Source organism: Rhipicephalus microplus, unplaced genomic scaffold (assembly GCF_043290135.1).
Source record: "Rhipicephalus microplus isolate Deutch F79 unplaced genomic scaffold, USDA_Rmic scaffold_58, whole genome shotgun sequence".
Lineage (NCBI taxonomy): Eukaryota > Metazoa > Arthropoda > Arachnida > Ixodida > Ixodidae > Rhipicephalus > Rhipicephalus microplus.
Genome location: NW_027464631.1, coordinates 759,460 through 784,502, shown reverse-complemented (window position 1 = coordinate 784,502; position 25,043 = coordinate 759,460).

Below are 25,043 nucleotides of genomic sequence, written 5' to 3'. Positions count from 1 at the left end.
CACCGTCAGAACATTTCTTCAGAGCTATCAGCCCGAAGAAAAAGAAACGCCGCACCACCACCGGGTGGGCTCGAACTTCCAACCTTATGGTTAACAGCCGATCGCGCTAGCCACTGGCGCCACGGAGACAGTCGTGCTCCGCTCTCCCCACCATCAGAACATTCTTTCAGAGCTATCAGCCGAAAGAAAAAAGCGCCACACCACAACCGTGTGGGATCGAACCTCCAGCCTTTCGGTTAACGGCCGAACGCGCTAGCCAAATGCGCCACGGATTGATTGATTGATATGTGGGGTTTAACGTCCTAAAACCACTATATGATTATGAGAGACGCCGTAGTGGAGTGCTCCGGAAATTTAGACCACCTGGGGTTCTTTAACGTGCACCCAAATCTGAGCACACGGGCCTACAACATTTCCGCCTCCATCGGAAATGCAGCCGCCACAGCCGGGATTCGAACCCGCGCCCTGCGGGTCAGCAGCCGAGTACCTTAGCCACTAGACCACCGCGGCGGGGCAAATGCGCCACGGAGACAGTCGTGCTCCACTCTCACCACCATCAGAACATATCTTCAAAGCTATCAGCGCAAAGAAAAAAGCAACACACCACTCCCGGGAAGGCTGGAAACTACAACCTTTCGGTTAACAGCCGATCGCGCTAGCCAATTGCACCACGGAGACAGTATCGCAGCACTCCCACCTCCGTCAGGATATTTCTTCAGAGCTATCAGCGCAAAGAAAAAAAAGCGCCGCACCACCACCGGGTGGGCTCGAACCTCCAACCTTTAGGTTAATAGCCGAACGCGCTAGCCAATTGCGCAACGGAGACAGTCGTGCTCTACTCTCACCACCGTCAGAACATTTCTTCAGAGCTATCAGCTCAAAGAAGAAAAAGCGCCGCACCACCACCGGGTGGGCTCGAACCTCCAACCTTTCGGTTAACAGCCGATCGCGCTAGCCAATTGGGCCACGGAGGCAGTCGTGCTCCACTCTCACCACTGTCAGAACATTTCTTCAGAGCTATGAGCCCAAAGAAAAAGAAACGGCGCACCACCTCCGGGTGGGCTCGAACCTCCAACCTCTCGGTTAACAGCCGATCGCGCTAGCCAATGGCGCCACGGAGACAGTCGCGCTCCGCTCTCACCACCGTCAGAACATTTCTTCAGAGCTATCAGCCCAAAGAAAAAAAAAGCGCCACACCACCACCGGGTGGGCTCGAACCTCCTGCCTTTCGGTTAACGGCCCAACGCACTAGCCAATTGCGCCACGGAGACAGTGGTGCTCCACTCTCACCACTGTCAGAACATTTCTTCAGAGCTATCAGCCCAAAGAAAAAAAGCGCCGGACCACCACCGCGTGGGCTCGAGCCTCCAACCTTTCGGTTAACGGCCGATCGCGCTAGCCAATTGCGCCACGGAGACAGTCGTGCTTCACTCTTACCACCGTCAGAACATTTCTTCAGAGCTATAAGCCCAAAGAAAAAGAAACGCCGCACCACCACCGGGTGGGCTCGAACTTCCAAACTTTTGGTAAACAGCCGATCGCGCTAGCCACTGGCGCCACGGAGACAGTCGTGCTCCGCTCTCACCACCATCAGAACATTTCTTCAGAGCTATCAGCCCAAAGAAAAAAAAGCGCCACACCACCACCGGGTGGGCTCGAACCTCCAGCCTTTCGGTTAACGGCCAAACGCGCTAGCCAATTTCGCCACGGAGACAGTAGCGCAGCACTCCCACCTCCGTCAGGATATTTCTTCAGAGCTATCAGCCCAAAGAAAAAAAAGCGCCGCACCACCACCGGGTGGGCTCGAACCTCTAAACTTTCGGTTAACAGCCGATCGCGCTAGCCAATTCCGCCACGGAGACAGTCGTGCTCCACTCTCACCACCGTCAGAACATTTCCTCAGAGCTATCAGCCCAAAGGAAAAAAAGCGCCGCACCTCCACCGAGTGGGCTCGAACCTCCAACCTTTCGGTTAAGGGCCCATTGCGCTAGCTAACTGCGCCACGGAGACAGTCGTGCTTCACTCTCACCACCGCCAGAACATTTCTTCAGAGCTATCAGCCCAAAGGAAAAAAAAGCGCCACTCCACCACCAGGTGGGATCGAACCTCCAACCTTTCGGTTAACAGCCCATCGCGCTAGCCAATTGCGCCACGAAGACAGTCGTGCGCCACTCTCACCACCATCACAACATATCTTCAAAGCTATCAGCGCAAAAAAAAAGAAACACACCACTCCCGGGAGGGCTCAAACCTCCAATGTTTTGGTTAACAGCCGAACGTGCTAGCCAATTTCGCCACGGAGACAGTCGTGCTCCGCTCTCACCACCATCAGAACTTATCTTCAAAGCTATCAGCCCAAAGAAAAAAAAGCAACACACCACCACCGGGTGGGCTCGAACCTCCAGCCTTTCGGCTAACGGCCGAACGCGCTAGCCAATTGCGCCACGGAGACAGTCGTGCTTTACTCTCACCACCATCAGAACATATCTTCAAAGCTATCAGCGCAAAGAAAAAAGCAACACACCACTCCCAGGAGGGCTCGAATTTCCAACCTTTCGCTTAACAGCCCATCGCGCTAGGCGATTGCGCAACGGAGACGGTATAGTGCAGCACTCCAACCTCCGTCAGAACATTTCTTCAGAGCTATCAGCTCAAAGAAGAAAAAGCGCCGCACCACCACCGGGTGGGCTCGGACCTCCAACCTTTCGGTTAACAGCCGATCGCGCTAGCCAATTGGGCCACGGAGGCAGTCGTGCTCCACTCTCACCACTGTCAGAACATTTCTTCAGAGCTATCAGCCCAAAGAAAAAGAAACGCCGCACCACCACCGGGTGGGCTCGAACCTCCAACCTCTCGGTTAACAGCCGATCGCGCTAGCCAATTGCGCCACGGAGACAGTCGTGCTCCGCTCTCACCACCGCAGAACATTTCTTCACACTATCAGCCCAAAGAAAAAAAGCGCCGCACCACCACTGGGTGGGCTCGAACCTCCAACCTTTCGGTTAACAGCCGAACGCGCTAGCCAATTGCGCCACGGAGACAGTCGTGCTCCGATCTCCCCACCATCAGAACATATCTTTAAAGCTATCAGCGCAAAGAAAAAAGCAACACACCACTCCCGGGAGGGATTGATCCTCCAACTTTTCGGTTAACAGCCGATCGCACTAGCCAATAGCGCCACGGAGACAGTCGTGCTTCACTCTCACCACCATCAGAACATACCTTCAACGCCATCAGCGCAAAGCAAAAAAAAAAGCGACACACCTTCCACAGGTGGGCTCGAAACTCCAATCTTTCGGTTAACAACCGATCGCGCTAGCCAATTGCGCCACGGAGACAGTCCTGCTCCACTCTCACCACCATGAGAACATATCTTCAAAGCTATCAGCCCAAAGAAAAAGAAGCGCCGCACCACCACAGGGTGGGCTCGAACCTCCAACCTTTCGGTTAACAGCCGATCGCGCTAGCCAATTGGGCCACGGAGGCAGTCGTGCTCCACTCTCACCACTGTCAGAACATTTCTTCAGAGCTATGAGCCCAAAGAAAAAGAAACGGCACACCACCTCCGGGTGGGCTCGAACCTCCAACCTCTCGGTTAACAGCCGATCGCGCTAGCCAATGGCGCCACGGAGACAGTCGCGCTCCGCTCTCACCACCGTCAGAACATTTCTTCAGAGCTATCAGCCCAAAGAAAAAAAAAGCGCCGCACCTCCACCGGGTGGGCTCGAACCTCCAGCCTTTCGGTTAACAGCCGATCGCGCTAGCCAATTGCGCCACGGAGACAGTCGTGCTCCACTCTCACCACCATCAGAACATATCTCCAAAGCTATCAGCGCAAAGAAAAAAAAGCGCCGCACCACCTCCGGGTGGGCTCGAACCTCCAACCTCTCGGTTAACAGCCGGTCGCGCTAGCCAATGGCGCCACGGAGACAGTCGTCCTCCACTCTCACCACCGTCAGAAAGTTTCTTCAGAGCTATCAGCCCAAAGAAAAAAAAGCGACACACCTTCCACAGGTGGGCTCGAAACTCCAATCTTTCGGTTAACAACCGATCGCGCTAGCCAATTGCGTCACGGAGACAGTCGTGCACCACTCTCACCACCGCAGAACATTTCTTCAGACTATCAGCCCAAAGAAAAAAAGCGCCGCACCACCACCGGGTGGGCTCGAACCTCCAACCTATCGGTTAACAGCCGAACGCGCTAGCCAATTGCGCCACGGAGACAGTCTTGCTTCACTCTCACCACTGTCAGAACATTTCTTCAGAGCTATCAGCCTAAAGAAAAAGAAACGCCGCACCACCACCGGGTGGGCTCGAACCTCCAACCTCTCGGTTAACAGCCGGTCGCGCTAGCCAATGGCGCCACGGAGACAGTCGTCCTCCACTCTCACCACCGTCAGAAAGTTTCTTCAGAGCTATCAGCCCAAAGAAAAAAAAGCGCCACACCACCACCGGGTGGGCTCGAACCTCCAGCCTTTCGGTTAACGGCCGAACGCGCTAGCCAATTGCGCCACGGAGACAGCCGTGCGCCACTCTCACCACCATCAGAACATATCTTCAAAGCTATCAGCGCAAAGAAAAAAGCAACACACCACTCCCGGGAGGGCTCGAAATTCCAACCTTTCGGTTAACAGCTGATCGCGCTAGCCAATTGTGCCACGGAGATAGTCGTGCTTCACTCTCACCACCATAAGAACATACCTTCAACGCCATCAGCGCAAAGCAAAAAAAAGCGACACACCGTCCACAGGTGGGCTCGAAACTCGAATCTTTCGGTTAACAACCGATCGCGCTAGCCAATTGCGCCACGGAGTCAGTCCTGCTCCACTCTCACCACCATGAGAACATATCTTCAAAGCTATCAGCCCAAAGAAAAAGAAGCGCCGCACCACCACCGGGTGGGCTCGAACCTCCAACATTTCGGTTAACAGCCGATCGCGCTAGCCAATTGCGCCCCGGAGACAGTCCTGCTCCACTCTCACCACCATCAGAACATATCTTCAAAGCTATCAGCGCAAAGAAAAAAGCAACACACCACTCCCGGGAGGGCTCGAAATTCCAACCTTTCGGTTAACAGCCGATTGCGCTAGGCAATAGCGCCACGGAGACAGTATAGAGCAGCACTTCCACCTCCGTCAGAACATTTCTTCAGAGCTATCAGCCCATAGAAAAAAAAAGCGCCGCACCTCCACCGGGTGGGCTCGAACCTCCAGCCTTTCGGTTAACAGCCGATCACGCTAGCCAATTGCGCCACGGAGACAGTCGTGCTCCACTCTCACCACCATCAGAACATATCTCCAAAGCTATCAGCGCGAAGAAAAGAGCAACACACCACTCCCTGGAAGGCTCGAAACTACAACCTTTCGGTTAACAGCCGATCACACTATTCAATTGCGCCACGGAGACAGTAGCGCAGCACTCCCACCTCCGTCAGGATATTTCTTCAGAGCTATCAGCCCAAAGAAAAAAAAGCGCCGCACCACCACCGGGTGGGCTCGAACCTCAAAACTTTCGGTTAACAGCCGGATGCGCTAGCCAATTGCGCCACGGAGACAGTCGTGCTCCACTCTCACCACCGTTAGAACATTTCTTCGGAGCTGTCAGGCCAAAGGAAAAAAAGCGCCTCACCACCACCGGGTGAGCTCGAACCTCCAACCTTTCGGTTAACAGCCGATTGCGCTAGCCAATAGCGCCACGGAGACAGTCGTGCTTCAATATCCCCACCATCAGAACATATCTTCAAAGCTATCAGCGCAAAGAAAAAAGCAACACACCACTCCCGGGAGGGATTGAACCTCCAACGTTTCGGTTAACAGCCGATCGCGCTAGCCACTTGCGCCACGGAGACAGTCGTGCTCCACTCTCACCACCGTCAGAACATTTCCTCAGAGCTATCAGCCCAAAGGAAAAAAAGCGCCGCACCTCCACCGAGTGGGCTCGAACCTCCAACCTTTCGGTTAACAGCCCATCGTGCCACCCAATTGCGCCACGGAGACAGTCGTGCTCCACTCTCACCACCGTCAGAACATTTCTTCAGACTATCAGCCCAAAGAAAAAAAAGCGCCGCACCACCACCGGGTGGGCTCGAACCTCCAACCTTTAGGTTAACAGCCGAACGCGCTAGCCGATTGCGCCACGGAGACAGTCGTGCTCCACTGTCACCACCGTCAGAACATTTCTTCAGAGCTATCAGCTCAAAGAAGAAAAAGCGCCGCACAACCACCGGGTGGGCTCGAACCTCCAACCTTTCGGTTAACAGCCGATCGCGCTTGCCAATTGGGCCACGGAAGCAGTCGTGCTCCACTCTCACCACTGTCAGAACATTTCTTCAGAGCTATCAGCCCAAAAAAAAGAAACGCCGCACCACCACCGGGTGGGCTCGAACCTCCTGCCTTTCGGTTAACGGCCGAACGCGCTAGCCAAATGCGCCACGGAGACAGTCGTCCGCCACTCTCACCACCATCAGAACATATCTTCAAAGCTATCAGCGCAAAGAAAAAAGCAACACACCACTCCCGGGAGGGCTCGAAATTCCAACCTTTCGGTTAATAGCCGATTGCGCTAGCCAATAGCGCCACGGAGACAGTCGTGCTCCAATCTCCCCACCATCAGGACATATCTTCAAAGCTATCAGCGCAAAGAAAAAAGCAACACACCACTCCCGGGAGGGATCGAACCTCCAACTTTTTGGTTAACAGCCGATCGCGCTAGCCAATTGCGCCACGGAGACAGTCGTGCTCCACTCTCACCACCATCAGAATATTCCCTAGAGCTATCAGCCAAAAGGAAAAAAAGCGCCGCACCTCCACCGAGTGGGCTCGAACCTCCAACCTTTCGGTTAAGGGCCCATTGCGCTAGCCAATTGCGTCACGGAGACAGTCGTGCACCACTCTCACCACCGCAGAACATTTCTTCAGACTATCAGCCCAAAGAAAAAAGCGCCGCACCTCCACCGGGTGGGCTCGAACCTCCAACCTCTCGGTTAACAGGCGAACGCGCTAGCCAATTACGCCACGGAGACAGTCGTGCTCCACTCTCACCACCGTCAGAACATTTCTTCAGAGCTATCAGCTCAAAGAAGAAAAAGCACCGCACCTCAACCGGGTGTGCTCGAACCTCCAACCTTACGGTTCACAGCCGATCGCGCTAGCCAATTGGGCCACGGAGGCAGTCTTGCTTCACTCTCACCACTGTCAGAACATTTCTTCAGAGCTATCAGCCCAAAGAAAAAGAAACGCCGCACCACCACCGGGTGGGCTCGAACCTCCAACCTCTCGGTTAACAGCCGGTCGCGCTAGCCAATGGCGCCACGGAGACAGTCGTGCTCCACTCTCACCACCGTCAGAAAGTTTCTTCAGAGCTATCAGCGCAAAGAAAAAAGCAACACACCACTCCCGGGAGGGCTCGAAATTCCAACCTTTCGGTTAACAGCTGATCGCGCTAGCCAATTGTGCCACGGAGACAGTCGTGCTTCACTCTCACCACCATAAGAACATACCTTCAACGCCATCAGCGCAAAGCAAAAAAAAAGCGACACACCGTCCACAGGTGGGCTCGAAACTCGAATCTTTCGGTTAACAACCGATCGCGCTAGCCAATTGCGCCACGGAGACAGTCCTGCTCCACTCTCACCACCATGAGAACATATCTTCAAAGCTATCAGCCCAAAGAAAAAGAAGCGCCGCACCACCACCGGGTGGGCTCGAACCTCCAACATTTCGGTTAACAGCCGATAGCGCTAGCCAATTGCGCCCCGGAGACAGTCCTGCTCCACTCTCACCACCATCAGAACATATCTTCAAAGCTATCAGCGCAAAGAAAAAAGCAACACACCACTCCCGGGAGGGCTCGAAATTCCAACCTTTCGGTTAACAGCCGATCGCGCTAGGCAATTGCGCCACGGAGACAGTATAGAGCAGCACTCCCACCTCCGTCAGAACATTTCTTCAGAGCTATCAGCCCATAGAAAAAAAGCGCCGCACCTCCACCGGGTGGGCTCGAACCTCTAGCCTTTCGGTTAACAGCCGATCGCGCTAGCCAATTGCGCCACGGAGACAGTCGTGCTCCACTCTCACCACCATCAGAACATATCTCCAAAGCTATCAGCGCAAAGAAAAGAGCAACACACCACTCCCGGGAAGGCTCGAAACTACAACCTTTCGGCTAACAGCCAATCGCGCTAGGCAATTGCGCCAAGGAGACAGTAGCGCAGCACTCCCACCTCCGTCAGGATATTTCTTCAGAGCTATCAGCCCAAAGAAAAAAAAGCGCCGCACCACCACCGGGTGGGCTCCAACCTCAAAACTTTCGGTTAACAGCCGGATGCGCTAGCCCATTGCGCCACGGAGACAGTCGTCCTCCACTCTCACCACCGTTAAAACATTTCTTCGGAGCTGTCAGGCCAAAGGAAAAAAAGCGCCTCACCACCACCGGGTGAGCTCGAACCTCCAACCTTTCGGTTAACAGCCGATTGCGCTAGCCAATAGCGCCACGGAGACAGTCGTGCTTCAATATCCCCACCATCAGAACATATCTTCAAAGCTATCAGCGCAAAGAAAAAAGCAACACACCACTCCCGGGAGGGATCGAACCTCCAACGTTTCGGTTAACAGCCGATCGCGCTAGCCAATTGCGCCACGGAGACAGTCGTGCTCCACTCTCACCACCGTCAGAACATTTCCTCAGAGCTATCGGCCCAAAGAATAAAAAGCGCCGCACCACCACCGGGTGGGCTCGAGCCTCCAACCTTAAGGTTAACGGCCGATCGCGCTAGCCAATTGCGCCAAGGAGACAGTCGTGCTTCACTCTTACCACCGTCAGAACATTTCTTCAGAGCTATCAGCCCAAAGAAAAAGAAACGCCGCACCACCAACGGGTGGGCTCGAACTTCCAACCTTTTGGTTAACAGCCGATCGCGCTAGCCACTGGCGCCACGGAGACAGTCGTGCTCCGCTCTCACCACCATCAGAACATTTCTTCAGAGCTATCAGCCCAAAGAAAAAAGCAACACACCACTCCCGGGAGGGCTCGAAATTCCAACCTTTCGGTTAACAGCCGATCGCGCTAGGCAATTGCGCCACGGAGACAGTATAGAGCAGCACTCCCACCTCCGTCAGAACATTTCTTCAGAGCTACCAGCCCAAAGAAAAAAAAAGCGCCGCACCTCCACCAAGTGGGCTCGAACCTCCAGCCTTTCGGTTAACAGCCGATCGCGCTAGCCAATTGCGCCACGGAGACAGTCGTGCTCCACTCTCACCACCATCAGAACATATCTCCAAAGCTATCAGCGCGAAGAAAAGAGCAACACACCACTCCCTGGAAGGCTCGAAACTACAACCTTTCGGTTAACAGCCGATCGCACTAGCCAATTGCGCCACGGAGACAGTAGCGCAGCACTCCCACCTCCGTCAGGATATTTCTTCAGAGCTATCAGCCCAAAGAAAAAAAAGCGCCGCACCACCACCGGGTGGGCTCGAACCTCAAAACTTTCGGTTAACAGCCGGATGCGCTAGCCCATTGCGCCACGGAGACAGTCGTGCTCCACTCTCACCACCGTTAGAACATTTCTTCGGAGCTGTCAGGCCAAAGGAAAAAAAGCGCCTCACCACCACCGGGTGAGCTCGAACCTCCAACCTTTCGGTTAACAGCCGATTGCGCTAGCCAATAGCGCCACGGAGACAGTCGTGCTTCAATATCCCCACCATCAGAACATATCTTCAAAGCTATCAGCGCAAAGAAAAAAGCAACACACCACTCCCGGGAGGGATCGAACCTCCAAAGTTTCGGTTAACAGCCGATCGCGCTAGCCAATTGCGCCACGGAGACAGTCGTGCTCCACTCTCACCACCGTCAGAACATTTCCTCAGAGCTATCAGCCCAAAGGAAAAAAAGCGCCGCACCTCCACCGAGTGGGCTCGAACCTCCAACCTTTCGGTTAACAGCCCATCGTGCCACCCAATTGCGCCACGGAGACAGTCGTGCTCCACTCTCACCACCGTCAGAACATTTCTTCAGACTATCAGCCCAAAGAAAAAAAAGCGCCGCACCACCACCGGGTGGGCTCGAACCTCCAACCTTTAGGTTAACAGCCGAACGCGCTAGCCGATTGCGCCACGGAGACAGTCGTGCTCCACTGTCACCACCGTCAGTACATTTCTTCAGAGCTATCAGCTCAAAGAAGAAAAAGCGCCGCACCACCACCGGGTGGGCTCGAACCTCCAACCTTTCGGCTAACAGCCGATCGCGCTAGCCAATTGGGCCACGGAAACATTCGTGCTCCACTCTCACCACTGTCAGAACATTTCTTCAGAGCTATCAGCCCAAAAAAAAGAAACGCCGCACCACCACCGGGTGGGCTCGAACCTCCAACCTCTCGGTTAACAGCCGATCGCGCTAGCCAATGGCGCCAGAAAGACAGTCGTGCTCCGCTCTCACCACCGTCAGAACATTTCTCCAGAGCTATCAGCCCAAAGAAAAAAAAGCGCCACACCACCACCGGGTGGGCTCGAACCTCCTGCCTTTCGGTTAACGGCCGAACGCGCTAGCCAATTGCGCCACGGAGACAGTCGTGCGCCACTCTCACCACCATCAGAACATATCTTCAAAGCTATCAGCGCAAAGAAAAAAGCAACACACCACTCCCGGGAGGGCTCGAAATTCCAACCTTTCGGTTAATAGCCGATTGCGCTAGCCAATAGCGCCACGGAGACAGTCGTGCTCCAATCTCCCCACCATCAGGACATATCTTCAAAGCTATCAGCGCAAAGAAAAAAGCAACACACCACTCCCGGGAGGGATCGAACCTCCAACTTTTCGGTTAACAGCCGATCGCGCTAGCCAATTGCGCCACGGAGACAGTCGTGCTCCACTCTCACCACCATCAGAACATTTCCTCAGAGCTATCAGCCAAAAGGAAAAAAAGCGCCGCACCTCCACCGAGTGGGCTCGAACCTCCAACCTTTCGGTTAAGGGCCCATTGCGCTAGCCAATTGCGTCACGGAGACAGTCGTGCACCACTCTCACCACCGCAGAACATTTCTTCAGACTATCAGCCCAAAGAAAAAAAGCGCCGCACCACCACCGGGTGGGCTCGAACCTCCAACCTATCGGTTAACAGCCGAACGCGCTAGCCAATTGCGCACGGAGACAGTCGTGCTCCACTCTCACCACCGTCAGAACATTTCTTCAGAGCTATCAGCTCAAAGAAGAAAAAGCACCGCACCTCCACCGGGTGGGCTCGAACCTCCAACCTTACGGTTCACAGCCGATCGCGCTAGCCAATTGGGCCACGGAGGCAGTCTTGCTTCACTCTCACCACTGTCAGAACATTTCTTCAGAGCTATCAGCCCAAAGAAAAAGAAACGCCGCACCACCACCGGGTGGGCTCGAACCTCCAACCTCTCGGTTAACAGCCGGTCGCGCTAGCCAATGGCGCCACGGAGACAGTCGTGCTCCACTCTCACCACCGTCAGAAAGTTTCTTCAGCGCTATCAGCCCAAAGAAAAAAAAGCGCCACACCACCACCGGGTGGGCTCGAACCTCCAGCCTTTCGGTTAACGGCCGAACGCGCTAGCCAATTGCGCCACGGAGACAGTCGTGCGCCACTCTCACCATCATCAGAACATATCTTCAAAGCTATCAGCGCAAAGAAAAAAGCAACACACCACTCCCGGGAGGGCTCTAAATTCCAACCTTTCGGTTAACAGCTGATCGCGCTAGCCAATTGTGCCACGGAGACAGTCGTGCTTCACTCTCACCACCATAAGAACATACCTTCAACGCCATCAGCGCAAAGCAAAAAAAAGCGACACACCGTCCACAGGTGGGCTCGAAACTCGAATCTTTCGGTTAACAACCGATCGCGCTAGCCAATTGCGCCACGGAGACAGTCCTGCTCCACTCTCACCACCATGAGAACATATCTTCAAAGCTATCAGCCCAAAGAAAAAGAAGCGCCGCACCACCACCGGGTGGGCTCGAACCTCCAACCTTTCGGTTAACAGCCGATCGCGCTAGCCAATTGCGCCCCGGAGACAGTCCTGCTCCACTCTCACCACCATCAGAACATATCTTCAAAGCTATCAGCGCAAAGAAAAAAGCAACACACCACTCCCGGGAGGGCTCGAAATTCCAACCTTTCGGTTAACAGCCGATCGCGCTAGGCAATTGCGCCACGGAGACAGTATAGAGCAGCACTCCCACCTCCGTCAGAACATTTCTTCAGAGCTATCAGCCCATAGAAAAAAAAGCGCCGCACCTCCACCGGGTGGGCTCGAACCTCCAGCCTTTCGGTTAACAGCCGATCGCGCTAGCCAATTGCGCCACGGAGACAGTCGTGCTCCACTCTCACCACCATCAGAACATATCTCCAAAGCTATCAGCGCAAAGAAAAGAGCAACACACCACTCCCGGGAATGCTCGAAACTACAACCTTTCGGCTAACAGCCAATCGCGCTAGCCAATTGCGCCACGGAGACAGTCGTGCGCCACTCTCACCATCATCAGAACATATCTTCAAAGCTATCAGCGCAAAGAAAAAAGCAACACACCACTCCCGGGAGGGCTCTAAATTCCAACCTTTCGGTTAACAGCTGATCGCGCTAGCCAATTGTGCCACGGAGACAGTCGTGCTTCACTCTCACCACCATAAGAACATACCTTCAACGCCATCAGCGCAAAGCAAAAAAAAGCGACACACCGTCCACAGGTGGGCTCGAAACTCGAATCTTTCGGTTAACAACCGATCGCGCTAGCCAATTGCGCCACGGAGACAGTCCTGCTCCACTCTCACCACCATGAGAACATATCTTCAAAGCTATCAGCCCAAAGAAAAAGAAGCGCCGCACCACCACCGGGTGGGCTCGAACCTCCAACCTTTCGGTTAACAGCCGATCGCGCTAGCCAATTGCGCCCCGGAGACAGTCCTGCTCCACTCTCACCACCATCAGAACATATCTTCAAAGCTATCAGCGCAAAGAAAAAAGCAACACACCACTCCCGGGAGGGCTCGAAATTCCAACCTTTCGGTTAACAGCCGATCGCGCTAGGCAATTGCGCCACGGAGACAGTATAGAGCAGCACTCCCACCTCCGTCAGAACATTTCTTCAGAGCTATCAGCCCATAGAAAAAAAAGCGCCGCACCTCCACCGGGTGGGCTCGAACCTCCAGCCTTTCGGTTAACAGCCGATCGCGCTAGCCAATTGCGCCACGGAGACAGTCGTGCTCCACTCTCACCACCATCAGAACATATCTCCAAAGCTATCAGCGCAAAGAAAAGAGCAACACGCCACTCCCGGGAAGGCTCGAAACTACAACCTTTCGGCTAACAGCCAATCGCGCTAGCCAATTGCGCCACGGAGACAGTAGCGCAGCACTCCCACCTCCGTCAGGATATTTCTTCAGAGCTATCAGCCCAAAGAAAAAAAAGCGCCGCACCACCTCCGGGTGGGCTCGAACCTCCAAACTTTCGGTTAACAGCCGGATGCGCTAGACCATTGCGCCACGGAGACAGTCGTGCTCCACTCTCACCACCGTCAGAACATTTCTTCAGACTATCAGCCCAAAGAAAAAAAAGCGCCGCACCACCACCGGGTGGGCTCGAACCTCCAACCTTTAGGTTAACAGCCGAACGCGCTAGCCGATTGCGCCACGGAGACAGTCGTGCTCCACTGTCACCACCGTCAGAACATTTCTTCAGAGCTATCAGCTCAAAGAAGAAAAAGCGCCGCACCACCACCGGGTGGGCTCGAACCTCCAACCTTTCGGTTAACAGCCGATCGCGCTAGCCAATTGGGCCACGGAAGCAGTCGTGCTCCACTCTCACCACTGTCAGAACATTTCTTCAGAGCTATCAGCCCAAAACAAAGAAACGCCGCACCACCACCGGGTGGGCTCGAACCTCCAACCTCTTGGTTAACAGCCGATCGCGCTAGCCAATGGCGCCACAAAGACAGTCGTGCTCCGCTCTCACCACCGTCAGAACATTTCTCCAGAGCTATCAGCCCAAAGAAAAAAAAGCGCCACACCACCACCGGGTGGGCTCGAACCTCCTGCCTTTCGGTTAACGGCCGAACGCGCTAGCCAAGTGCGCCACGGAGACAGTCGTGCGCCACTCTCACCACCATCAGAACATATCTTCAAAGCTATCAGCGCAAAGAAAAAAGCAAGACACCACTCCCGGGAGGGCTCGAAATTCCTACCTTTCGGTTAATAGCCGATTGCGCTAGCCAATAGCGCCACGGAGACAGTCGTGCTCCACTCTCACCACCGTCAGAACATTTCTTCAGAGCTATCAGCTCAAAGAAGAAAAAGCTCCGCACCTCCACCGGGTGGGCTCGAACCTCCAACCTTACGGTTCACAGCCGATCGCGCTAGCCAATTGGGCCACGGAGGCAGTCTTGCTTCACTCTCACCACTGTCAGAACATTTCTTCAGAGCTATCAGCCCAAAGAAAAAGAAACGCCGCACCACCACCGGGTGGGCTCGAACCTCCAACCTCTCGGTTAACAGCCGGTCGCGCTAGCCAATGGCGCCACGGAGACAGTCGTGCTCCCCTCTCACCAACGTCAGAAAATTTCTTCAGAGCTATCAGCCCAAAGGAAACAAAAGCGCCGCTCCACCACCAGGTGGGCTCGAACCTCCAACCTTTCGGTTACCAGCCCATCGCGCTATCCAATTGCGCCACGAAGACAGTCGTGCGTCACTCTCACCACCATCAGAACATATCTTCAAAGCTATCAGCGCAAAGAAAAAAGCAACACACCACCACCGGGTGGGCTCGAACCTCCAGCCTTTCGGTTAACGGCCGAACGCGCTAGCCAATTGCGCCACGGAGACAGTCGTGCTTCACTCTCACCACCATCAGAACATATCTTCAAAGCTATCAGCGCAAAGAAAAAAGCAACACACCACTCCCGGGAGGGCTCGAAATTCCAACCTTCCGGTTAACAGCCGATCGCGCTTGGCGATTAGACCACGGAGACAGTATAGTGCAGCACTCCCACCTCCGTCAGAACATTTCTTCAGAGCTATCAGCCCAAAGAAAAAAAGCGCCGCACCTCCTCCGGGTGGGCTCGAACCTCCAGCCTTTCGGTTAACAGCCGATCGCGCTAGCCAATTGCGCCACGGAGACAGTCGTGCTCCACTCTTACCACCATCAGAACATATCTCCAAAGCTATCAGCGCAAAGAAAAGAGCAACACACCACTCCCGGGAAGGCTCGAAACTACAACCTTTCGGTTAACAGCCGATTGCGCTAGCCAATTGTGCCACAGAGACAGTAGTGCAGCACTCCCACCTCCGTCAGGATATTTCTTCAGAGCTATCAGCCCAAAGAAAAAAAAGCGCCGCACCACCACCGGGTGGGCTCGAACCTCCAAACTTTCGGTTAACAGCCGGATGCGCTAGGCCATTGCGCCACGGAGACAGTCGTGCTCCACTCTCACCACCATGAGAACATATCTTCAAAGCTATCAGCCCAAAGAAAAAGAAGCGCCGCACCACCAGCGGGTGGGCTCGAACCTCCAACCTTTCGGTTAACAGCCGATCGCGCTAGCCAATTGCGCCCCGGAGACAGTCCTGCTCCACTCTCACCACCATCAGAACATATCTTCAGAGCTATGAGCCCAAAGAAAAAAAAGCGCCGAACCACCACCGGGTGGGCTCGAACCTCCAACCTTTTGGTTAACAGCTGATCGCGCTAGCCAATTGCGCCACGGAGACAGTCCTGCTCCACTCTCTCCACCATCAGAACATATCTTCAAAGCTTTGAGCCCAAAGAAAAAAAAGCAACAAACCACTCCCGGGAGGGCTCGAACCTCCAACCTTTCAGTTAACAGCCGATCGCGCTAGCCAATTGCACCACGGAGATAGTCGTGCTCCACTCTCACCACCGTCAGAACATTTCTTCAGAGCTATCAGCCCAAAGAAAAAAAAAGCGCCGCTCCACCACCAGGTGGGCTCGACACTCCAACCTTTCGGTTAACAGCCCATCGCGCTAGCCAATTGCGCCACGGAGACAGTCGTGCGCTACTCTCACCACCATCAGTACCTATCTTCAAAGCTATCAGCGCAAAGAAAAAGCAACACACCACTCCCGGGAGGGCTCAAACCTGGAATGTTTTGGTTAACAGCCGAACGTGCTAGCCAATTGCGCCACGGAGACAGTCATGCTCCGCTCTCACCACCATCAGAACATATCTTCAAAGCTATCGGCGCAAAGAAAAAAGAAACACACCACCACCGGGTGGGCTCGAACCTCCAGACTTTCGGTTAACGGCCGAACGCGCTAGCCAATTGCGCCACGGAGACAGTCGTGCTTCACTCTCACCACCATCACAACATATCTTCAAAGCTATCAGCGCAAAGAAAAAAGCAACACACCACTCTCGGGAGGGCTCGAAATTCCAACTATTCGGTTAACAGCCGATCGCGCTAGGCGATTAGGCCACGGAGACAGTATAGTGCAGCATTCCCACCTCCGTCAGAACATTTCTTCAGAGCTATCAGCCCAAAGAAAAAAAAGCGCCGCACCTCCACCGGGTGGGCACGAACCTCCAGCCTTTCGGTTAACAGCCGATCGCGCTAGCCAATTGCGCCACGGAGACAGTCGTGCTTCACTGTTACCACCATCAGAACATATCTCTAAAGGTATCAGCGCAAAGAAAAGGGCAACACACCACTCCCGGGAAGGCTCGAAACTACAACCTTTCGGTTAACAGCCGATCGCGCTAGCCAGTTGCGCCACAGAGACAGTAGTGCAGCACTCCCACCTCCGTCAGGATATTTCTTCAGAGCTATCAGCCCAAAGAAAAAAAAGCGCCGCACCACCACCGGGTGGGCTCGAACCTCCAAACTTTCGGTTAACAGCCGGATGCGCTAGGCCATTGCGCTACGGAGACAGTCGTGCTCCACTCTCACCACCGTCAGAACATTTCCTCGGAGCTGTCAAGCCAAAGGAAAAAAAGCGCCGCACCACCACTGGGCGAGCTCGAACCTCCAACCTTTCGGTTAACAGCCGATTGCGCTAGCCAATAGCGCCACGGAGACAGTCATGCTCCAATATCCCCACCATCAGAACATATCTTCAAAGCTATCAGCGCAAAGAAAAAAGCAACACACCACTCCCGGTAGGGATCGAACCTCCAACTTTTCGGTTAACAGCCGATCGCGCTAGCCAGTTGCGCCACGGAGACAGTCGTGCTCCACTCTCACCACCGTCAGAACATTTCTTCAGACTATAAGCCCAAAGAAAAAAAAGCGCCACACAACCACCTGGTGGGCTCGAACCTCCAACCTTTAGGTTAACAGCCGAACGCGCTAGCCAATTGCGCCTCGAAGACAGTCGTGCTCCACTCTCACCACCGTCAGAACATTTCTTCAGAGCTATCAGCTCGAAGAAGAAAAAGCGCCGCACCACCACCGGGTGGGCTCGAACCTCCAAACTTTCGGCTAACAGCTGATCGCGCTAGCCAATTGGGCCACGGAGGCAGTCGTGCTCCACTCTCACCACTGTCAGAACATTTCTTCAGAGCTATCAGCCCAAAGAAAAAGAAACGCCGCACCACCACCGGGTGGGCTCGAACCTCCAACCTCTTGGTTAACAGCCGATCGCGCTAGCCAATTGCGCCACAGAGACAGTCGCGCTTCGCTCTCACCACCGTCAGAACATTTCTTCAGAGCTATCAGCCCAAAGAAAAAAAAGCGCCACACCACCACCGGGGGGGCTCGAACCTCCAGCCTTTCGGTTAACGGCTGAACGCGCTAGCCAATCGCGCCACAGAGACAGTCGTGCTCCACTCTCACCACCATCAGAAAATAACTTCAAAGTTATCAGCCCAAAGAAAAAAAAGCGCCGCACCCCCCCGGGCGGGCTCGAACCTCCAACCTTTCGGTTAACAGCCGATCGCGCTAGCCAATTGCGCCACGGAGACAGTCGTGCTCCACTCTCACGACCGTCAGAACATTTCTTCAGAGGTATCAGCCCAAAGGAAAAAAAGCGCCGCAACGCCACCGGGTGGGCTCGAACCTCCAACCTTTCGGTTAACAGCCCATCGCGCTAGCCAATAGCGCCACGGAGACAGTCGTGCTCCTCTCTCACCACCGTCAGAACATTTCTTCAGACTATCAGCCCAAAGAAAAAAAAGCGCCGCACCACCACCGGGTGGGCTGGAACCTCCAACCTTTTGGTTAACAGCCAATCGCGCTAGCCAATTGGGCCACGGAGGCAGTCGTGCTCCACTCTCACCACTGTCAGAACATTTCTTCAGAGCTATCAGCCCAAAGAAAAAGAAACGCCGCACCACCCCCGGGTGTGCTCGAACATCCAACCTCTCGGTCAACAGCCGATCGCGCCAGCCAATTGCGACAGCCACGGAGACAGTCGTTCTCCCCTCTCACCACCATCAGAACATATCTTCAAAGCTATCAGCGCAAAGAAAAAAGCGACACACCGTCCCCTGGTGGGCTCAAACCTCCAACCTTTCGGTTAACAGCCATTCGCGCTAGCCAATTGCGCCACGGAGACAGTCCTGCACCACTTTCATCACCATCAAACAAAACTTCAAAGCTATGAGCCCAAAGAAAAAAAAAGCGCCGCACCACCCCCGGGTGGGCTCTAACCTCCAACCTTTCTGTTAACAGCCGATCGCGCTAGCCAATTGCGCCACGGAGACAGTCGTGCTTCACTCTTACCACCGTCAGAACATATCTTCAACGCCATCAGCGCAAAGCAAAAAAAAAGCGACACACCGTCCACGGGTGGGCTCGAAACTCCAACCTTTCGGTTAACAGCCGATCGCGCTAGCCAATTGCGCCACGGAGACAGTCCTGGTCCACTCTCACCACCGTCAGAACATTTCTTCAGAGCTATCAGCCCAAAGGAAAAAAAGCACCGCACCACTACCGGGTGGGCTCGAACCTCCAACCTTTCGGTTAACAGCCCATCGCGCTAGCCAATTGCGCCACGGAGACAGTCGTGCTCCACTCTCAACACCGTCAGAACATTTCTCCAAAGCTTTCAGCGCCAAGAAGAAAAAAGCGACACACCGCTCCTGGGAGGGCTCGAACCTCCAGCCTTTCGGTTAACAGTCGAACGCGCTAGCCAAATGTGCCACGAAGACAGTAGTGCAGTGCTCTCACCACCGTCTGTACATTTCTCCAAAGCTATGAGCGCAATAAAAAAAGCGACACACTGCTCACGGAAGGGCTGGAACCTCCAACCTTTCGATTACCATACGAACGCGCTAGCCAATTGCGCCACGGAGACAGTCGTGCTCCACTCTCACCACCGTCAGAACATTTCTTGAAAGCTATCAGCTCAAAGAAAAAAAAAGCGACACACCACTCCCGGGAGGGCTCGAACCTCCAACGTTTCGATTAACAGCCGATCGCGCTAGAATATTGCGCCACGGAGACTTTTTTTTTCTTAAATGAATGAAATTATCAACAGTAATGTACAAAGAGCATACTTCACCAGAAGTCCGGAAAACACGCAAAAGCGTCAAGAACGAGAAGTGACTCCGGAACAGGGTCAAAAGTGTCGACAACACTGCGCACTTGAGCAGCTGCTTCTCGGAAGACAGACCTAGTCGACCATGGTGGCTCGGCATGTCTATCAATCATGCGACTTTTCCATAATGAATACAGTCCCAACAACATAAACAAGTCGTAAGGAGTATTATCAGTCAGACTCTTTTTGAACGGAAGGAACCTAATAACATTACCTGTGATTGGAAGTTCGTGCTGCACTCTCACCACCATCAGAACATTTCTCCAAAGCCATCAGCGCAAAAAAACGCAACACACATCTACCGGGAGGGCTCGAACCTCCAGCCTTTCGGTTAACAGTCGAACGCGCTAGCCAAATGTGCCACGAAGACAGTAGTGCAGTGCTCTCACCACCGTCTGTACATTTCTCCAAAGCTATGAGCGCAATAAAAAAAGCGACACACTGCTCACGGAAGGGCTGGAACCTCCAACCTTTCGATTACCATACGAACGCGCTAGCCAATTGCGCCACGGAGACAGTCGTGCTCCACTCTCACCCCCGTCAGAACATTTCTTCAAAGCTATCAGCGCAAAGAAGAAAAAAGCGCCGCACCACCACCGGGTGGGCTCGAACCTCCAACCTTTCGGTTAACAGCTGATCGCGCAAGCCAATTGCGCCACGGAGAAAGTCGTGCTCTACTCTCACCACCGTCAGAACATTTCTTCAGAGCTATCAGCCCAAAGAAACAAAAGTGCCGCACCACCACCAGGTGGGCTCGAACCTCCAGTTTTTCGGTTAACGGCCGAACGCGCTAGGCAATAGCGCCACGGAGACTGTCGTTCTCCCCTCTCACCACCATTAGAAAATATCTTCAAAGCTATCAGCGCAAAGAAAAAAGCGACACACCGTCCCCTGGTGGGCTCAAACCTCCAACCTTTCGGTTAACAGCCAATCGCGCTAGCCAATTGCGCCACGGAGACATTCCTGCATCACTCTCACCACCATCAAACATATCTTCAAAGCTATAAGCCCAAAGAAAAAAAAGCGCCGCACCACTCCCGGGTGGGCTCTAACCTCCAACCTTTCTGTTAACAGCCGATCGCGCTAGCCAATTGCACCACGGAGACAGTCATGCTTCACTCTTACCACCGTCGGAACATATCTTCAAATCTATGAGCCCAAAGAAAAAAAAGCGCCGCACCACCACCGGGTGGGCTCGAACCTCCAACCTTTCGGTTGACAGCCGAACGCGCTAGCCAATTGCTTCACGGAGACATTTTTGATGCACTCTCACCCCCGTCAGAACATTTCTTCAAAGCTATCAGCGCAAAGAAGAAAAAAGCGCCGCACCACCACCGGGTGGGCTCGAACCTCCAACCTTTCGGTTAACAGCCGATCGCGCTAGCCAAATGCGCCACGGAGAAAGTCGCGCTCTACTCTCACCACCGTCAGAACATTTCTTCAGAGCTATCAGCCCAAAGAAACAAAAGCGCCGTACCACCACCGGGTGGGCTCGAACCTCCAGCTTTTCGGTTAACGGCCGAACGCGCTAGGCAATAGCGCCACGGAGACTGTCGTTCTCCCCTCTCACCACCATTAGAACATATCTTCAAAGCTATCAGCGCAAAGAAAAATGCGACACACCGTCCCCTGGTCGGCTGAAACCTCCAACCTTTCGGTTAGCAGCCAATCGCGCTAGCCAATTGCGCTACGGAGACATTTCTGCACCACTCTCAACACCATCAAACATATCTTCAAAGCTATAAGCCCAAAGAAAAAAAAGCGCCGCACCACCCCCGGGTGGGCTCTTACCTCCAACCTTTCTGTTAACAGCCGATCGCGCTAGCCAATTGCACCACGGAGACAGTCATGCTTCACTCTTACCACCGTCAGAACATATTTTCAAATCTATGAGCCCAAAGAAAAAAAAGCGCCGCCCCACCACCAGGTGGGCTCGAACCTCCAACCTTTTGGTTAACAGCTGATCGCGCTAGCCAATTGCGCCACGGAGACAATCCTGCTCCACTCTCACCACCATGAGAAGATATCTTCAAAGCTATCAGCCCAAAGAAAAAAAGCAACAAACCACTCCCGGGAGGGCTCGAACCTCCAACCTTTCAGTTAACAGCCGATTGCGCTAGCCAATTGCGCCACAGAGACAGTCGTGCTCCTCTCTCACCACCGTCAGAACATTTCTTCAGAGCTATCAGGCCAAAGGAAAAAAAGCACCGCACCACCACCGGGTGGGCTCGAACCTCCAACCTTTCGGTTAACAGCCCATCGCTCTAGCCAATAGCGCCACGGAGACAGTCGTGCTCCTCTCTCAACACCGTCAGAACATTTCTTCCGACTATCAGCCCAAAGAAAAAAAGCGCCGCACCACCACCGGGTGGACTCGAACCTCCAACCTTTCGGTTAACAGCCGATCACGCTAGCCGATTGCGCCACGGAGATATTCGTGCTCCACTCCCACCACCATCAGAACATATCTTCAAAGCTATCAGCGCAAAGAAAAAGCAACACACCACTCCCGGGAGGGCTCGAACCTCCAAATTTTCGGTTAACAGCCGAACGTGGTAGCCAATTGCGCCACGAAGACAGTCGTGCTCCAATCTCACCAACGTCAGAACATTTCTCCAAAGCTATCAGCACAAAGAAAAAAAAGCGCCGCACCACCACCGGGTGGGCTCGAACCTCCAAACTTTCGGTTAACAGCCGGATGCGCTAGGCCATTGCGCCACGGAGACAGTCGTGCTCCACTCTCACCACCATGAGAACATATCTTCAAAGCTATCAGCCCAAAGAAAAAGAAGCGCCGCACCACCAGCGGGTGGGCTCGAACCTCCAACCTTTCGGTTAACAGCCGATCGCGCTAGCCAATTGCGCCCCGGAGACAGTCCTGCTCCACTCTCACCACCATCAGAACATATCTTCAGAGCTATGAGCCCAAAGAAAAAAAAGCGCCGAACCACCACCGGGTGGGCTCGAACCTCCAACCTTTTGGTTAACAGCTGATCGCGCTAGCCAATTGCGCCACGGAGACAGTCCTGCTCCACTCTCTCCACCATCAGAACATATCTTCAAAGCTTTGAGCCCAAAGAAAAAAAAGCAACAAACCACTCCCGGGAGGGCTCGAACCTCCAACCTTTCAGTTAACAGCCGATCGCGCTAGCCAATTGCACCACGGAGATAGTCGTGCTCCACTCTCACCACCGTCAGAACATTTCTTCAGAGCTATCAGCCCAAAGAAAAAAAAGCGCCGCTCCACCACCAGGTGGGCTCGACACTCCAACCTTTCGGTTAACAGCCCATCGCGCTAGCCAATTGCGCCACGGAGACAGTCGTGCGCCACTCTCACCACCATCAGTACCTATCTTCAAAGCTATCAGCGCAAAGAAAAAGCAACACACCACTCCCGGGAGGGCTCAAACCTGGAATGTTTTGGTTAACAGCCGAACGTGCTAGCCAATTGCGCCACGGAGACAGTCGTGCTCCGCTCTCACCATCATCAGAACATATCTTCAAAGCTATCGGCGCAAAGAAAAAAGAAACACACCACCACCGGGTGGGCTCGAACCTCCAGACTTTCGGTTAACGGCCGAACGCGCTAGCCAATTGCGCCACGGAGACAGTCGTGCTTCACTCTCACCACCATCAGAACATATCTTCAAAGCTATCAGCGCAAAGAAAAAAGCAACACACCACTCTCGGGAGGGCTCGAAATTCCAACTATTCGGTTAACAGCCGATCGCGCTAGGCGATTAGGCCACGGAGACAGTATAGTGCAGCACTCCCACCTCCGTCAGAACATTTCTTCAGAGCTATCAGCCCAAAGAAAAAAAAGCGCCGCACCTCCACCGGGTGGGCACGAACCTCCAGCCTTTCGGTTAACAGCCGATCGCGCTAGCCAATTGCGCCACGGAGACAGTCGTGCTTCACTGTTACCACCATCAGAACATATCTCTAAAGGTATCAGCGCAAAAAAAAGGGCAACACACCACTCCCGGGAAGGCTCGAAACTACAACCTTTCGGTTAACAGCCGATCGCGCTAGCCAGTTGCGCCACAGAGACAGTAGTGCAGCACTCCCACCTCCGTCAGGATATTTCTTCAGAGCTATCAGCCCAAAGAAAAAAAAGCGCCGCACCACCACCGGGTGGGCTCGAACCTCCAAACTTTCGGTTAACAGCCGGATGCGCTAGGCCTTTGCGCTACGGAGACAGTCGTGCTCCACTCTCACCACCGTCAGAACATTTCCTCGGAGCTGTCAAGCCAAAGGAAAAAAAGCGCCGCACCACCACCGGGCGAGCTCGAACCTCCAACCTTTCGGTTAACAGCCGATTGCGCTAGCCAATAGCGCCACGGAGACAGTCACGCTCCAATATCCCCACCATCAGAACATATCTTCAAAGCTATCAGCGCAAAGAAAAAAGCAACACACCACTCCCGGTAGGGATCGAACCTCCAACTTTTCGGTTAACAGCCGATCGCGCTAGCCAGTTGCGCCACGGAGACAGTCGTGCTCCACTCTCACCACCGTCAGAACATTTCTTCAGACTATAAGCCCAAAGAAAAAAAAGCGCCACACAACCACCTGGTGGGCTCGAACCTCCAACCTTTAGGTTAACAGCCGAACGCGCTAGCCAATTGCGCCTCGAAGACAGTCGTGCTCCACTCTCACCACCGTCAGAACATTTCTTCAGAGCTATCAGCTCGAAGAAGAAAAAGCGCCGCACCACCACCGGGTGGGCTCGAACCTCCAAACTTTCGGCTAACAGCCGATCGCGCTAGCCAATTGGGCCACGGAGGCAGTCGTGCTCCACTCTCACCACTGTCAGAACATTTCTTCAGAGCTATCAGCCCAAAGAAAAAGAAACGCCGCACCACCACCGGGTGGGCTCGAACCTCCAACCTCTTGGTTAACAGCCGATCGCGCTAGCCAATTGCGCCACAGAGACAGTCGCGCTTCGCTCTCACCACCGTCAGAACATTTCTTCAGAGCTATCAGCCCAAAGAAAAAAAAGCGCCACACCACCACCGGGTGGGCTCGAACCTCCAGCCTTTCGGTTAACGGCTGAACGCGCTAGCCAATCGCGCCACGGAGACAGTCGTGCTCCACTCTCACCACCATCAGAAAATAACTTCAAAGTTATCAGCCCAAAGAAAAAAAAGCGCCGCACCCCCCCGGGCGGGCTCGAACCTCCAACCTTTCGGTTAACAGCCGATCGCGCTAGCCAATTGCGCCACGGAGACAGTCGTGCTCCACTCTCACGACCGTCAGAACATTTCTTCAGAGGTATCAGCCCAAAGGAAAAAAAGCGCCGCAACACCACCGGGTGGGCTCGAACCTCCAACCTTTCGGTTAACAGCCCATCGCGCTAGCCAATAGCGCCACGGAGACAGTCGTGCTCCTCTCTCACCACCGTCAGAACATTTCTTCAGACTATCAGCCCAAAGAAAAAAAAGCGCCGCACCACCACCGGGTGGGCTGGAACCTCCAACCTTTTGGTTAACAGCCAATCGCGCTAGCCAATTGGGCCACGGAGGCAGTCGTGCT